The sequence below is a fragment of the Leptonychotes weddellii genome, chromosome 2 (genome assembly GCF_054177405.1).
Source record: "Leptonychotes weddellii isolate Sample4059 chromosome 2, ASM5417740v2, whole genome shotgun sequence".
Classification (NCBI taxonomy): domain Eukaryota; kingdom Metazoa; phylum Chordata; class Mammalia; order Carnivora; family Phocidae; genus Leptonychotes; species Leptonychotes weddellii.
In genome coordinates, this window is record NC_138370.1 from 94,931,615 (window position 1) to 94,949,118 (window position 17,504).

General features: G+C 35.3%; 1 long non-coding RNA gene across 3 annotated transcripts in view; it reads left to right on the forward strand.

The window, feature by feature from the left end:
• The window catches only part of LOC145720132 (uncharacterized), a 361,125-nt gene that overhangs the window by 106,265 nt on the left and 237,356 nt on the right, over positions 1-17,504 (forward strand). The gene's annotated exons all lie outside the window — the stretch shown is intronic.

The following is a 17,504-nucleotide window of genomic DNA, read 5'->3' on the forward strand; positions in this document are numbered from 1 at the left end:
GGATGAATACCCAACTTTTACATCAACATGGAGGGGACTGGAGGAGATTATGCTAAGTGAAATAAGTCAAGCAGAGAAAGTCAATTATCATATGGTTTCACTTATTTGTGGAACATAAGGAATAGCATGGAGGACATTAGGAGAAGGAAGGGAAAAATGAAGGGGGTGGAATCGAAGGGGAGACAAACCATGAGAGATTATGGACTCCTAGAAACAAACTGAGGGGGTGGGGGGATGGGTTAGCCCAGTGATGGGTATTAAGGAGGGCACGTATTGCATGGAGCACTGGGTGTTACAAACAATGAATCATGGAACACTACATCAAAAACTAATGATGTACTGTATGGTGACTAACATAATAAAATAAAATTAAATTAAAAAATAAAAAAGAATAAAATAAAAGAAACAGGTAAGAGTAAGTCTTCATAGTTTTCAAAATATATTTCTAATGATAGATCAAGAGAATTGGCATGTTGTTAAGATATTGGAAGTGCTATCCTTTACTAGGATTAACATAAATGTATTGTGTTTACTATGTGCTCTAGGCTAGCCTTACTCCTTGTAAGTTTGTTTGGAAACAGTCACATATGGGCCCTTTTTAAAAGTGGCTTAATTCAGCTGTCACCATGGCTTCTATTCCTGTCTGTTTGTCATCACAAGTGTGGCAAGAAGAATCCTAGGAGTAATATGTTCCAAACTCTTCCATTCTCTATGTTCATACTTCAGAGAAAGCTTGCTTTTCTTCCTACAAAAGATATTTCTAGTTTATCTGTGTTCTAGAAGACTATTACTTTCACAGAAAAGAGTACAGAGACAAAAATGAGGCAGTACTTAATTATTTTGGTACTTTCCTAATAAGGGCACTTTGTCTCTATTTCTCTGTCTCTCTTTTTTTATCTTTTTTTTTTTTTTTGTCTTAAGAGATCTACCAGTGTTGTTCCTATAAATTCCCCGCTCCCCGATTGATTGATTGATTGATATTTTCATTTCCCATTTACATACCTGTTCCTTATGAGCAATCATTTTAATATATTTAGCATCTATCCTTTTGAACATATGGATTCTTTTAAAATGTATACTGTTAATGTGCACATTTTTAACAAATTTACATACATGGTATTTTTCTTTGTATATTCCCTACCCCCCATCTCCTCCACCCCCGCCAGCACTCTATCTGGTGTGTTCCTTTTAACTATTGCATAGTACTTTGTAATGTTCACCATACTGTATCTATTCCAACACTTACCCAAGGAAGGATATCCAAGTAGACTTTGCTTCCTGTCACCACCAGTAACACTATAATGAACATTGCCATATTTTTACAGTTATAGATCTGTTGAGATTTCAGTGGGCTACATACCCAGGTAAATACATAACTCAATTGAATACTACCAGTGCACTCTTCTTCAAGATGGCTGACAGCTTTCATCAACAGTGTCCACTATTCAGATATCACCACATTCTCAACAACATGTGGCTTTCTATTGCTTTATAATTCTTGGTAGTCCATAGGGTATAGACTGAAATTTCACTGTGGTTTTAATTTGCATTTCTCTGATTAATAATGAGCTTGAGCATCTCTTCATTTTCTTGTTAACTTTCTGGGTTTCCTCTTTTCTAAATGCCTATGATATGCCTATGATTCCTCTTTTCTAAATTGCCTTTATCCTTTTCCTATAGGGTGAAGTTGATTAAATTTGAAGACTTAGCTGTAGCAAAATTAATTCCTTTATGTTTTTTAATTTTTAATGTTATCATTACATCTTATTCACTTTTATTTCAGTTTATTTTTTTATTGAACAAGCAAATGATTTAAAAAAAATTTTTATTAACATATATTATTTGTTTCAGGGATACAGGTCTGTGACTCATCAGTCTTACACAATTCACAGTGCTCACCATAGCACATACCCTCCCCAATGTCCGTCACCCAGCCACCCCATCTCTCCGACCCCCCTCCACTCCAGCAACCCTCAGTTTGTTTCCTGAGATTAAGAGTCTCTTGTGATTTGTCTCCCTCTCTGGTTTCGTCTTGTTTCATTTTTCCCTCCCTTTCCCTATGATCCTCTGTCTTGTTTCTCAAATTCCTCATATCAGTGAGATCATATGATACTTGTCTTTCTCTGATTGACTTATTTCGCTTGGCATAATACCCTCTAGTTCCATCCACATCGTTGCAAATGGCAAGATATCATTTTCTTGATGGCTGCATAATATTCCATTGTATATATATATATACCACATCTTCTTTTTTTGTGTGATTTTTTAAAATTATTATGTTAATCACCATACATTACATCATTAGTTTTTGATGTAGTGTTCCATGATTCATTGTGTATAACTATACCACATCTTCTTCATCCATTCATCTATTGATGGACATCTAGGCTCTTCCATAGTTTGGCTATTGTGGACATTGCTGCTATAAACATCGGGGTGCATGTGCTCCTTTGGATCACTACATTTGTATCTTTGGGGTAAATACCCAGTAGTGCAATTGCTGGGTCATAGGGTAGCTCTATTTTCAACTTTTTGAGGAACCTCCATACTGCTTTCCAGAGTGGCTGCACCAGCTAAGCAAATGATTTTTTAACCTTAAGTTTTAAGACACATATTTTTGTTGTCTACTTCATATAGAAATAAGAGTAATTTAGCTCTTTCCTTTTTCTCTAACCTGTAATGAAATATCTATGGTACAAAAATTTGCTGCAGGCACAATATAAGTGAAAATATCAAGAGAGATACATTATAGAGATCTTGCTCTCTCTTCACTCTTCTGCCAGCCAATGGTACTAGCATGTTTGCCCTAAAAGGAAAATACTGTGATAGAAAACCAAGACAAGTCTTGCTTGCTGCAGCAGTATCCCGAGTGGGCATTCCACATGCACTTGTTGAAAAAGAGACCCTATGAAAACCCTTTCTTCAGAGATGAATGTTGATGTATTTCTTCAAGGCAGCTGAGAGACACGTGCAAATAAGCTCTAAGGATATCTCCTCCACCTTCCCTAAATCATTGTGATTTTTTTTTTTTTTTTTGACTAAGGAAGGATAACAGGAATGGGATCCAAAGATGTAGAAAAAAAGAAAAGGAATCAGGAAGCTAGCGCATTGTGATCACACGTCTGTTTTCCTGATGTGGCAGTGCCAAAGGCAGGCATGTTTGGATGGAATTCTTGAAGATTGCATCTTTCACTTCATACATATTATTAAATTTTTATAAAGAAACCATTTTGCACAGTCTCTGTGGTAAGGCAACACATCCAACACCATTATGAAGAATCTTTAGCATTCATTCGAGTTTCTGTGAAGATTTCTGGGGCTCAATGGTATTAGCACAAATTGTTTTGTTGTTTGTTTGCTCTTACTTGGACAAAAGATTAAGGATATGCCTTCTGTAATTCAAGGTGTCTGTCTATATATAATGGTTGGGGGAAATTGAGATGCAGAAAGATGAAGCATTTTGGCAAGATTACAGCTATTAATTACAAACATATCACAGCAAAAAAGTCATATCTCCTGAGCTCCATCTCTTGCTCTATTAACTAGAGGCTGATTTCTTAGAACAAAGAGTCAGTATCAACTTGGCATATTAAAAGTACTAAACCTAAAACAATAACAAGACAGAAGATTATGAAGGTGATAATTTCATGTTTGTCCCATCTTCTTTAACTTTATGTTTCTATGCCTGACTCCACAAAAACACTCAGTATCTCATAAAAGAACTTTGCCTTACACTCACTGTTCAGTCTTGTTCTGAAATTTCTCCTTAGCCCATTTTTAAAGCCTAATTCTTTCCTGATGCTCCTGACCACCAACTGTGTTGTTTTTTCTCTTGTTTTCTGCCTAAAACTTTTCTTGGATTCAGTTCTCAATATTTTCTTTGTGCTGTTGTTCTTTACCCCACTGTTCCATCAGTCACCTCAGATATTTAATCTTAGTTAAATTTGACTCAGGAGCTTTTTACACTGGAACCACCATAAAGGAAGATGCTTTCTTGGGTTTTGTCCTAGAGATTCAGAAGGAATCAGATCATTTAAAAACCTTAATTAAGGGTTTAAAAGGTTGGCAAAAGATTGAACAGACACTTCAAAAAAGAAGAAGATATATGAAGGACCAATAAACACATGAAAAGATGCTCAACATGAATAGTCAACAGGAAAATACAAAAATAAAACCATAATGAGATACCACTCTATGCCTATTAAAATGGCTAAATAAAAAGACTGACAATACGAAGTGTTAGCAAGGATGAAAAGCACACAGAACTCTCATACACTGCTGGTGAATAACATGATATAATCATTTGGAAACTAGTTTGACAATTTCACGTGAAGTTAAATATATAGTTACTGTAGGATCCACAATTCCACTCCTACTTAATGTTCATATCTTGACTTCAGTGGTGGCTACGTGGGTGTGCATGTTTGCCAAAACTCATCAAAATATACACTTAAAATGGGGACCTTTTTTTGTATGTAAATCATACCTCAATAAAGTTGACTAAAAATTAAATAAAACTCAGTGGTAAAAGAGAACCCCCCAAAGAAAAACCTTAATTAAGAAACTGTAGGAATTTGGGGCAGTTTTAAAAAGATGTCATATGTACCATAAACTAGGCAGTATTGTAGTCAAAGCATGTTGTCTTTGAAAAGTGGAATCAATATTATTCCTTATATGCCTATTTTGTGTTAGGAATTATTCAAGTACTGTGTGACTGTTGTCATGTTTAATGATCAAAATATCCCAGTGAAGTGAGTATTATTAGCCTCATTTAAAAGAGAGTATATTTCAGGAGGAATAGATTTTTGAGAAGGATTTGTTTAATCTTTAGGGGAAATACCCAGTAGTGCAATTGCTGGGTCGTAGGGTAGCTCTATTTTCAACTTCTTGAGGAACATAACTGGAGAACAGAAGGCCTGATATTATATATCCATACAAAAATTAGTGAGTTCTCCAATTTTCCATATAAATAGAAAAATGACTGATGAAACACCTTGAACAAATCATTTATATTCTTCAGTAATATCATTCACGTCTGATTATAAGAATAATGTTATTGCAAAATATTTAGTGTTTTTATTATTATATTTGACTAATATTTTTTATAGATAGGGATTTAGCACATTCTTTATATTTTCTAATGTTTTCAAGAATAATTTTTTTAAAATTATTTTATTATAGTAAAAACTTAATTAGTTATGAGCTTTATCCTCTTAACAAATCTTTAAGTGTATAACACATTATAGTTGACTATTGGTACAATGTTGTATAGCAGATCTGTATTTACCTTGCTTAACTGAAACTTTATGCCTATTGATTAGTAACTCCATTTTCTGCTCCATCAGCCCTGGCAACCATCATTCTACTCTTTGAGTCAGTGAATTTGACTATTGTAGATACTTTATGTAAGTGGAATCATGCAGTATTTGTCTTTCTGTAGATGGTTTATTTTACTTAGCATGATGTCTTTAAGGTTCATTTAAATTGTTGCATATTACAGAGTTTCCTTTTTTTTTTTTAAACGATGGAATAGTAGTCTATTGCATGTATGTACTACATTTTCTTTATCCATTTATCTTCTGATAGACATTTAGGTTGTTTCCACATCTTGGCTATTGTGAATAGTACTACAATGAACATGGGAGTGTTAATATCTCTTTGACATCTTGATTTCAATTTGTTTGGGTAAATACCCAGAATTGGAATGGCTGGATCATATGGTAGTTTTATTTTTATTTTTATTTTTAAAATTATTTATTAATTTATTCCACAGCGTCTGCACCATTTTGCATTTTTGTTGTTATATCCATGAAATCATTGCGAAGACCAATGTCATGAAGCTTTTCTTTTATGTTTTCTGCTAGTCTTATACTGAAGTGTTCAAGTCTAATATTGAAGTCTTTAATCCATTTTGAGTTTTGTACATCCATGTGGGTATTTGGTGTTAGGTAAGGGTCCAATTTCATTCTTTTGCATATGGCTATCCAGTTTCCCAACATCATTTGTTGAAAACACTGTTCTTTCCCCATTGCTGATTCTTGGCACTCTTATCCAAGATCAGTCAATGGTATATGCATGAATTTATTTCTGGGCTCTTTGTCTATCCGTCTGTCTTTATGCCAGTACTACACTGTTTTGATTACTGTGGCTGTATAATATACTTTGAAATCAGGAAGTGTAATGCCTCCAGCTTTGTTCTTCTTGCTCAGGATTGATTTAGCTCTTTGTTGTCTTTTGTGGTTCCATATAAATTGTGGAATTTTTTAAAAAATTTCTATTTCTGTAAAAAAAATGCTACTGGAATTCTGATATGGACTGCATTGAATCTATAGATTACTTTGAGTAGTATGGACACTTAAACAATCTAAACTCTTCCAAATCATGAACATGAGATATGTTTCTATTTGTGTGCTTAATTTCTTTCATCAATGCTTTGTTATTTTCAGGGTATATTTTGTAATATCAACTAAAATGACTATACAATAAATGGAATCTCAAGGTTATAGAATTAATTTAAAAATTAACTTAAAACAACTTAAGGATTTCTCATCTTTTGGGAAAAAAAAGGTAAAATTGTGTAAACTTGTTACTCTTTTACCAGACCCATGAAGACTTTAAGGTCTCTTAGTTAAGAAATACCATCTTCTTGGCACAGATTTGTCTTGAAGTATAAGTGACCAGACTTTTTTTTACCTTTCTATTTTTTGAATTCTTGTTACAAGTTTATTTAAAAAGAGGTTTAATATAGGGGCACCTCAGTGGCTCAGTTGGTTAAGTGGCCAAGTCTTGATTTCAGTTCAGGTCATGATCACAGGGTCCTGGGATGGAGCCCTGCATTGAGCCACACATCGGCTCTGTGTTCAGTGGGGAGTCTGCTTGAGAATTCTCTCTCTCTCTCCCCCTCTGCCTCTCCCCCTACACATGCGCTCTCTTTTTCTCTCTAAAATAAATAAATAAATCTTTAAAAAGAGGTTTCATATAACAAGCATCAAGTTAATAGATAATATAGAAACAGACAATTCTGAAAGACCCCGATATTACAATATTTCGAATGCTCTCACTTACACTCGAGTTGCTAAATATAAAGGAAATGTCTTTGATCCAGTTTCTGGAGTCTCTGATATCATCATGAGTTCAGTGATCTACTTTTCTGGGCTATATAGGTCATAGTTAGCTTTTTGGGGAATCACTGGTAACTGTACTGTCCCCATAACCCTCATTTTTTTTTTTTTTCTTAGTTCTTGCATTATTCTGATCTTCACCTGTCAACCTTAAAGGGGAAAAGAAGAAAGCTAATCTTTCTTCAACTTTTGACTTTAATTTTTCTTTTGATTTAATGCCTCAATTTCTATGTTTTTTTCTTAGAGAGTGTTGAACTCATCTTCAGTTTATGTACCTTTCAAAAGCTCCCCCATCTATCCACATACATATTTCTCCCCTCTTTTTTTTTAAGTCCCAATATACCTAAATAATAAAAATCAAACTTGGTTCAGTGACTTAACAGCTAAGTGAGAATCATAGTTGCAAGTACTATGTATGAAAAGCAGTCCTAGTTTAAAGTTAATTACTCCTAATCTTTCATTTCTCTTGTCTATACGTCTCCATTCATAACAGTAGCATAAATGACAAGGATGAAAGGATGAAAAATGCAATATTTCATGAAATATGAGCTAATGATTTCAGTATCCTCTTAAAAAAAGATGAGGTACGGCCTTTCCATAGTTTCCAAGAGCTTAGCCCCACATCATTATCACTTAACCATCTTATTCTGAGATCACTATGCCTCCTGCTTTACTGGATAGATGAGAAGAGAGGACCGTCCTGCCATCAGATCAAATGAAAGACACAAATGAGGACATTTTTGGTCACTGTTTCTTTGTGGAGGATAGGATTCATTAGAAGAGAAATGTAAATCGCTTATTTCCTTATTTTGAACACTTGCTCATCAGTTTGTAGGACCTGAGGGGATAAAACGTATTTTTTCTGAAAAATCATAGTTGCAAGATTTTTACCAGGTTATCAGAACTAACATACTAGTATATCTCCTAAACAATTCCTGTTTTGCATACCAGGTTCATCTTGGGGCAAACTGCGGTAGATAGATTTGTCACTCTTGCAGTGACTAGAATCTGAACAGCAGAATTCCAGGCATTCTGTAGCTTAGGTATTTGTTCTCTAAATTCTATTACCTAATTTTTATGTTTAGTGATCTCCTTTGTTGGCTAGTAGGACCTGTGTTTTAGAAGATGGAGCTAAAGCCACTGAAAGCACTTAGTATAATGTCAGTACTTCACACTTTTCCAGTGAGAAATCCTTTGATGTCTCTGTTTCTAACTTCTGATTTCCAAGTTGAGAGTCAAGAAACTAAAATATTTTCTGAAATTACACAAAATTGATAGCCACACTAAACGGGACAAAATACATAATGTTAAATATATTGATATGTATTCATGTGAACAATGCTTGGAAAGATAAAGACAACAATGAGAAAGATATCATTAGGATGGCTAGATGTTAATTAAAAATTATTTAATTTTATTGTTATATTCTTTTTTTTTAAGATTTTATTTATTTATTTGACAGAGAGAGACACAGCGAGAGAGGGAACACAAGCAGGGGGAGTGGGAGAGGGAGAAGCAGGCTTCCCGCTGAGCAGGGAGCCCGATGTGGGGCTCGATCCCAGGACCCCGGGATCATGACCTGAGCCGAAGGCAGACGCTTAATGACTGAGCCACCCAGGTGCCCCTGTTATATTCTTTTTTTTTTTTTTTTTAAAGATTTTATTTATTTATATGACAGAGAGAGACAGCGAGAACAGGAACACAAGCAGGGGTAGTGGGAGAGGGAGAAGCAGGCTTCCCGCTGAGCAGGGAGCCCGATGTGGGACTCGATCCCAGGACCCTGGGATCACTACCTGAGCCGAAGGCAGTCGCTTAACCGACTGAGCCACCCAGGCGCCCCTGTTATATTCTTTTTTTAAAAAAGATTTATTTATTTGAGAGAGAGAATGAGTGAGAGGAAGAGAGCGAGCATGAGCTGAGAGAGGGAGAAGGAGAAACAGGATTCCCACTGAGCAGGGAGCCTGATGCGGGGCTCGATCCCAGGACTCTGGGATCATGACCTGAACTGAAGGCAGATGCTTAACCGACTGAGCCACCCAAGTGCCCCAAATTTTATTGTTATATTCTTTTCAAGGAGATGGTAACCAATAAAGTAAGACTTACTGGTGAGATCTCTTTTATTTTCAGAAATTACTAATTTGATTTGATGTTTGTTAATCACAATGAATGGGGCAAGCACCTATTATAACTGTTGATTGTTTAGCCATTAGAACACTAGAGGTCATTGTAGCTAGTATTTGTGTCACTATTTCAATGATTTTGTTAAATTACTAGCAATTTTTGGTTTAATTTAAATAACAGAGTGTTTTAAAGGGAATCCCATCTTCCTGATGTGATAGAATAGCTTATATATCTCTCCATATTTATGTTCTCAGATAACTCTACCTATATTTTTTATTCTATTTTAGAAAACAAATAATTAAAAAAAGGGAAATATACAAGACAGGTGAGAAATGCGTAAGTCTGTCAAAATTGGAAAGTGTATGTTTTTACTTTGCTTTAGATGTTCTTTGTCCTACAACCAAGTCCCCATTTCAGTTTCTCATATTATTAGCCTGTGACAAAATAAACTTCAGATGACAGATGCACATGTCACTTATACTCCTAACTGGTTAATTAAGGCCGGGTACAATTGCAAGCCCTGGCGAGAAGCTATTTTGAGAAAGTAGAGGGCTGAGATGCTACTCACTTGCACCTCCACGTTATCATATTAATCAGGCAGGAAAACCTGTGATCTAAAAGTTGTCTTAGAAACAGGTCTCCAGCCTCTTCAGTGGCTTTAGGAGAGTCCAGTCTCACTGAAGTCAAAAGCTGCGTCTGCCCCTTCAACCTGTGCAGGCAGCGGGAGCAGAGGACTTGGGTCTAATTGGTATTTATTGTTACCATTGTTTTGCATTCCAGACCTTTGCTAAACCTTTCCCAGCACAGCAAACCCATGGTTAACTCCACAGCAGTGAGGAAGCTATGGTAGCAGAACTGCAATTAACCTTCATGGGCAAAACAAAACATAAAAAACCACGAGGTAGGCTTTTTGCAGATGCAATTTTTAATGACACCTGGCGGGTGAAAACAATATACCTTAAAATGAGAACATATTTGTGTTCATACACAATAACCAGAGAAGAGACATTTATCTAAAAAAGGGCTAATTATTCATATTGAAGTGAAGAAAAAAAAAGGAAGAGTGTAAAAGACAAAATCGTTATAATTAAAAAGTGGATTGTTTCTAATACTGGGATTCAAGTGTAAGTGTTGTCAGGTGGCTTTTTATTCAAGTGACAATGCTCAACGAGTACAAAAAAACCTAACCCTTTTCTCACAACTTTTTCCATGTTGTTATGTGTAAGAGGTGGTATTTATAATGGGAAATATTATGTCTTACGAAGCTGCAAATTCCAGGTAATTATCAGTGGGCAAGACACTTACTTGCTTTAAGCCTCAATTTCAGTATCTGAAAAATTCAGAGAGGCACCTTAACAGCCTGTAAGCTGAAGGCTCTGCCACGTTGTATTTTGAGACCCTTTGGGGCTCTAAGCTCTATGACTCTGTAATGCACTGTAGCAGAAACTCTTCAGTAATTTATCCCTTAACAGATTGCTTCACATGTTAGTAATAACAGGAGGCTGACGAAAGTTCATTAGATGAAGATTAAGGGAAATAAAAGTCAAGAGAGAGTAGTCAGGCTGTGGATCCAGAAAAGAACAGTATTTGGAGGTAGAGGTGGCTGTGTTAAGGAGAGAGGCCAGGTAGAGGTAAAAAAATAGAAGAAGAAAGCAAACCAGAAAAGGGACAAAGGTAAGGAGGGGTTCTATGCATGAATTAGCGAAGGAGACACATTTAAGAGGTGGGATGAGCTCTCAGAATCGGTGAGTCAGGCTTGTTGGTAGGAGGGGTTAGCCTAACCTCCCTCCCAGTTCTTATCTGAGCAGTCACCATGGTTGTGAATTGTCTGTGTGCAGTGCTTGGGGGCTCACCGGCGCTGCCGAATATGGAGGCTTATAAATTTGAAAGGCAGATATATCTTCCCATCTCTATTCCAAAGCATTTTCCCTTCTCAGAAGCTGTGCTTTGAATTTAGAGGCTGCTCTGAAGGTCGAACCCTCAAGAGAGTCAAGGCAATGTTGTATGTGGGATATGGTTGAAACCTGGGCCAAGGCCCAGAAATTCTGATGCAGTGAATCTCTGAGTGTCTGCCTGGAACCTCTGGGAGTTGCTGATATTGTGGGCTCTCAGCTGGAATACATTCAGTACGTTAAAATTTTTTTATTGTGTCAGTTTTCACTCCACCCACTTGTCAGCTTGGGAATATTCTGGTATTAGTTTGTCCCCTGGTGTTATAGTTTTTCTTTCTACTTTTCTAAATCTGAAACTATTAAACTATTAAATGAAATGCTATGTGGAATAAAGCCTTGCTCCTATCTTCTCCTTGGCCATCTCTTCTCCCTAAAGTTTAGCTGTGTTATTTAAGATTCAGAAGTTCTTGGGAAATTTTATCTTGGTACTTTTGTTACTTTAAATTGACTTTCTATACAAGGGAAGTCCTCCTGGATTTGACCTCCAACCGTTTTTCATGTCATCTTTACATACACACCAGCTGTTACCAGGTGGTGAAGAAGATTGGACAATGGGTTTTGGCCACCGGTAATTCAAAGCATCACTTTCTCCGTCTCTCTGAACTGTGCTGACATTCCCAGTGGCCGCTGGGGGGAGCCACATACCCACATTCTCCCAGCCTTAACAGAGTCCCTTTTTAAGGAAGCTGAGATCATATTTAGCTTGTGGCCAATATGAAAAGTAAATTGTTTTAAATGCCTTTGGAAAGAAAGCAGCAATTCAAACTGACAAATTTATGGGTTTAAACTTGAATCAAATATTGTGTTTGACTTTCTCCCATTTTTTTCTCTAGAGGATGTGGAAACTAATGAAAAAGGGAATGTATCTTGAAGGAAAAATGCATGCTTGCAAAGCACCGCTTTCCTATCTTCCTTTATGCATGCACTTCTCAGGTTGGTAGCTGTGAGGTGGTTAGAACTCCAAATAGACTTGTCTTGTTTAGGTTAGAAGGCCATGTTGAGGTATTACAGCTCCCAGATTGTCTAGAAAGATCAGACAAAGAGTGCTTAAGGGTGTATTTTTTATTTCATTCTTTTTGTTTTGCATCTCTCAAGTGTCTCTAAATGGAAATCTGTTTTTTAACAATATCAAAAAATAATCTTAAATCATAATGTCAAGACACTCTCCATACCATGGGGCGCAGAAAGATGAGTAGCAAGAGGTATCGGTATACTGTTCAAACACAGCCATACAAAAACAAAACAAACAAAATGAAACAAACAAACAAACAAAAAAAAACAACCAAAACTGACAAAGAGTAATGAAATTAAATAAGGAATGGCATTTCACCTCAGGAGCTGGGACTTATTTTAAATCTTTTTTTGGAGGAATGGGGTCAAATGTATATTGAGAAATCTTAGATGTAGGATTTAAGAAGGTTGTAAACCCAGTGACTTCAAACCTTAATTAATGTGTTGCAAACAGAGGGAACAGTGCCTCTGACACCCCTTTGCTTGGCTTATCTGTGAGGAGGATCCCTCATTTGATTAGACTGTGTTAGTAGTCTCTTCATTTTCTCACCATGCATTTTAGTGAGTTTCATAATCCTGTTCCTGTTTCCATTTAATTGCAATCTAATCAGTTATCTCTTTGAAGAATAATAACAAAAAAATCCTAAAATTTTAAACAGATTAATGCTGTGCCAGATTTATGTGAACTATATATTAATGCTCATTATATTTGAAAAGACAGATTCTTCTTTAGGAAAAAATATTAAAATTAAACAATATTAGAATTTTGTGACCTAAAAGATCACCTCAATCAAGCTCTTTGTTTTTTCATGATTAAAAAGAAGAGTCATACCCATGTTTGTAGCCAGACTATTTTGGAAGAAAATTTAGTTATAGATGTGATTGGAAAATTAATTTTCACCACCATTATTAAGAGACTGTTTTTGTAAAGAAAGATACAGTATTGGCAGATTATTTTGGGGGAGTTGTTTTGTAGAAAATGAGCATTTGTTGAGGGTTTGCTCTGTACCAAACATTTTAGATACATATGTTCATTTACTATTCCCAAACACAATAAAAGTGCTATATGTTTTATAGATTAGGAAACTCAAGTGCAGATGTTAAATAATATATACAGCTTTGAACAGTTAATGTCAAAGACATAGTCAAAACAGGTCTCTGTGATACCAACATCTATTCTCTTAAGAAAAATTTTTCCCTTTTGCCCCAGTTTTCTTGAGAAATAACTGACATACATCACCATATAAGTTTAATGTATACAACATGATGATTGATTTGCAGGTATTGTGAAATGATTATCACAATGGGTTCAGCTAACATCCATTTTCTTATACAGATACAGTATAAAGAAAGGAAAGAAGAGAAGAATAAAGGAAAAAATTCTCCTTATGATAATTCTTAGATGATAATTCATCTCCTTCTGATGATTTACTCTGTTAACAACTTTCCTGTATATTATACAGTGATATTAGCTATAGTCATTATGTAGTACATTACATCCCAGTACTTATTTATCTTGCAACTGCAGGCTTGTGCATTTTGATCATCTTTCTCTGATTCTCCCTCCCTCTACTCCCTGCCTTTGGTAACCACAAGTCCGATCTCTTTTTCTATGAATTCAGGTTTTTTTTTTTTTCTGTCTTTTGTTTTTGTTTTTTAGATTCCACATAGAAGTGATATCATACAGTTATTTGTCTTTCTCTAACTTATTTCACTTACCCTAATACCTTCAAGTTCCGTTTATGTTGTCACAAACGGTAGGATTTCCTCATCTCTTATGGCTGGATAATATCCCATTGAATATATATACCACAACTTTTTTATCCATTCATTCATTGATAAACACTTTGATTGGTTGTTTTCATGTCTTGGCTATTGTAAATAATACCTTTTCAAGTTAGCGTTTTTGATACCTTTGGATATATTCCCAAAATGAAATTGCTGGATCATATGGAGTTCTAATATTTAATCTTTTTGAGGATCCTCCATACTGTCTTCCATAGTGGCCATACCAATTTACAATCCCACCAGCAGTGCTGGAGGGTTCCCTTTTCTCCACATCCACATCAGCATTTGTTATCTCTTGTCTTTTTGGTGATGACCATTCTAATAGCCACTGTGGTTTTAATTTGTGTTTCTCTGGTGACTAGTGATGTTGAGCATCTTTTCATAACTGCTGGCCTTACATATATTTTATTTGGAGAAATATTTCTTTGAGTCCTTTGCCCGTATTTTAAATTGCTTTTATGGTTTTGTTTTGTTTTTTCGGTATTGAGTTGGTATGAGTTCATTGTATTTTTTGGATATTAACCCTTACCAGATACATGGTTTGCAAATAATGTTTCTTATTTTGTAGATTGTCTTTTCACTTTTTTGATGGTATTTTTTGCTGTGCAGAAGTTTTTAGTTTGATGCAATCCCACTTGTTTATTTTTTATTGCTTGTGCTTTTGGTATTTTATACAAAAAATTATTACCAAGACCCATGCCAGGGAGCTTTGTTCCTGTTTTCTTCTAGCAGTTTCTTCTAGGAGTTTAATGGTTTCAGGTCTTATATTTAAGACCTTTTATCCATTTCAAGTTATTTTTTTGTGAGTGATGTAATGTATGGGTCCAGCGTCATTCTTTTACATGTGAATATCCAATTAAATGCCATTGGAATCTTGATAGAGATTGCATTGAATCTATAGATGGCTTTTGGAAATATTCACATTTTAACAACATTAATTCTTTCAATTCATGAACATGGGGCACCTTTTCATTTATTTGCATCTTCTTCAGTTTCTTACATCAGTGTCTTACAGTTTTCAGCATAGAGATCTTTTACCTCCTCATTTAAATTTATTCCTAAGTATTTTATCCTTTTTTTAAATGCTTTTATTTATTTGACAGAGAGAGAGACAGCCAGAGAGGGAACACAAGCAGGGGGAGTGGGAGAGGGAGAAGCAGGCTTCCCGCAGAGAAGGGAGCTCAACATGGAGCTTGATCCCAGGACTCTGGGATCATGACCTGAGCTGAAGGCAGACGCTTAACAACTGAGCCACCCAGGTGCCCCAGTATTTTATCCTTTCTGATGCTGTTGTAGATGGGATTGAATTCATTTCTTTTTCAGAAATTTCAATGTTAGTGTATAGAAATGCCAGTGATTTTTGTGTTAATTTTGTATCTTGCAGATTTACTGAATTTATTGATTAGATCTAAAAGTTTTTTTCTCTTTTTTTAAAAATTTTATTATGTTATGTTAATCACCATACATTACATCATTAATTTTTGATGTAGTGTTCCATGATTCATTGTTTGCGTGTAACACCCAGTGCTCCATTCAGTACATGCCCTCTTTAATACCCATCACCAGGTTAACCCATCCTCCCACCCCCCTCCCCTCTAGAACCCTCTGTTTCTCAGAGTCCATAGTCTCTCATGGCTCGTCTCCCCCTCCGATTGCCCCCCCCTCATTTTTCCCTTCCTGCTATCTTCTTCCTCTTCTTTTTTTAACATATAATGTATTATTTGTTTCAGAGGTACAGGTCTCTGATTCAACAGTCTTACACAATTCACAGCGCTCACCATAGCACATACCCTCCCCAATGTCTATCACCCAGCCACCCCATCCTTCCCACCCCTCACAGATCTAAAAGTTTTTGAGTTGAGACTTTAGGATTTTCTGTATAAAAAATCCTGCCATCTTCAAATGCAGGCAATTTTACTTTCCTTTATAATTCTGATACCTCTTATTTCTTTTACTTGCCTGACTGCTCTAGCTAGGACTTCCAGTGCTATGTTGAACAGGAGTGCTAAGTGTGGGAACCCTTGTCTTATCCTTGGTCATAAAAGAAAAGTTTTTATTCTTTCACTATTGAGTATGATGCTGTCAGCTTATCATATATAACCTTTATTATGTTGAGATATGTTCCTTCTATGCCCAGTTTTTTAGGAGTTTTTATCATGAATGGATGTTGAATTTCATTGAATGCTTTTTCTGAGTCTTTTGAGGTAATCATATGATTATTTCTTCATCCTATTAATATCACATTGATGGGTTTGCATATGTTGAACCATCTTTGCATCACAAGGATAAATCCCACTTGGTCATGGTGAATGATCCTTTAATTTCCCGCTGAATTCGATTTGTTCATATTTCATTAAGAATTTTTTCATCTTTATGCATCAGGAATAACAAATGGTCTGCAGGTTTATATTTTTGTTGTTGGTGTTACTTTTGTTTTTGTTTTTGTTTTTTTAGTAGTGTCCTTTTCTGGTTTTGGTGTCAGAATAATGCAGTTCTTGTAAAATGAGTTTAGAAGTGTTCTTTCTCTTTTATTTTTTGGAGGGGTTTGAGAAGGATTGATGTTTATTGTTCTTTAACTTGTAAAATTTACCAGGGAAGCCATTTGGTCCTGGTTTTTCTTAATTGGGAGATTTTTGATTATTGATTCAACCTCCTTACTAGGAATAAATATATATTCACATTTTCTATTTCTTCCTGATTTAGTCATGGTAAGTAGTATGTTTCTAAGAATTTTTCCATTTCTTCTAGGCTGTCCAGATTGTTGGCATATTTTGATCTTTTTATTTATAATTTTGTTGATTTGGGTCCTTTGTTTTTGTTTTGTTTTGTTTTGTTTTACTTGGTTAGTCTAGCTAAGGGTTCTTTATCTTCTCAAAGAACAAACCCTTTATTTGGTCAATCATTTCTGTTGTTTTTCTGTTCTCTATTTCATTTAATTCTTTCCTAATATTTATTATTTCCTTTCTTCTGTTAAATTTGGGTTCACTTTGTTCTTTTCCTGGCTTCTTAAGGCATCACTAGGTTGTTTAGAAGTTTATTATTATAAACTTCTTCCTTAGAACTGCTTTTACTGCATCCCATAAATTGTGGCAAGTTGTGTTTCCATATTTGTTTGTTTCAAGAAACTTTTTTTATTTCTTTTTTGATCCATTGGTTGTACAGGAGAATGTTGTTTAATTCTCATGAGTTTGTACATTTTCCAGTTTTCCTCCTCTTATTGATTTTTAGTTTCATGCCATTTTGGTCAGAGAAGATACTTGGCATGATTTCAATCTTCTTCAATTATCTAAGATTTGTTTTGTGGCCTAACATATGGTCTATCCTAGAAAATGTTCCATATATGCTTGAAAAAAATGTGTATTATGCTGTTGTTAGATAACATGTTCTATATGTGTCCATTAGGTCCATTTGGTCTAAGGTATTGTTCAAATCTGTTGTTTGCTTGTTGATTATCTCTTGATAATTGTTGAGTGTGGGGTATTAAAGTATCTAACTATTATTATATCATTAT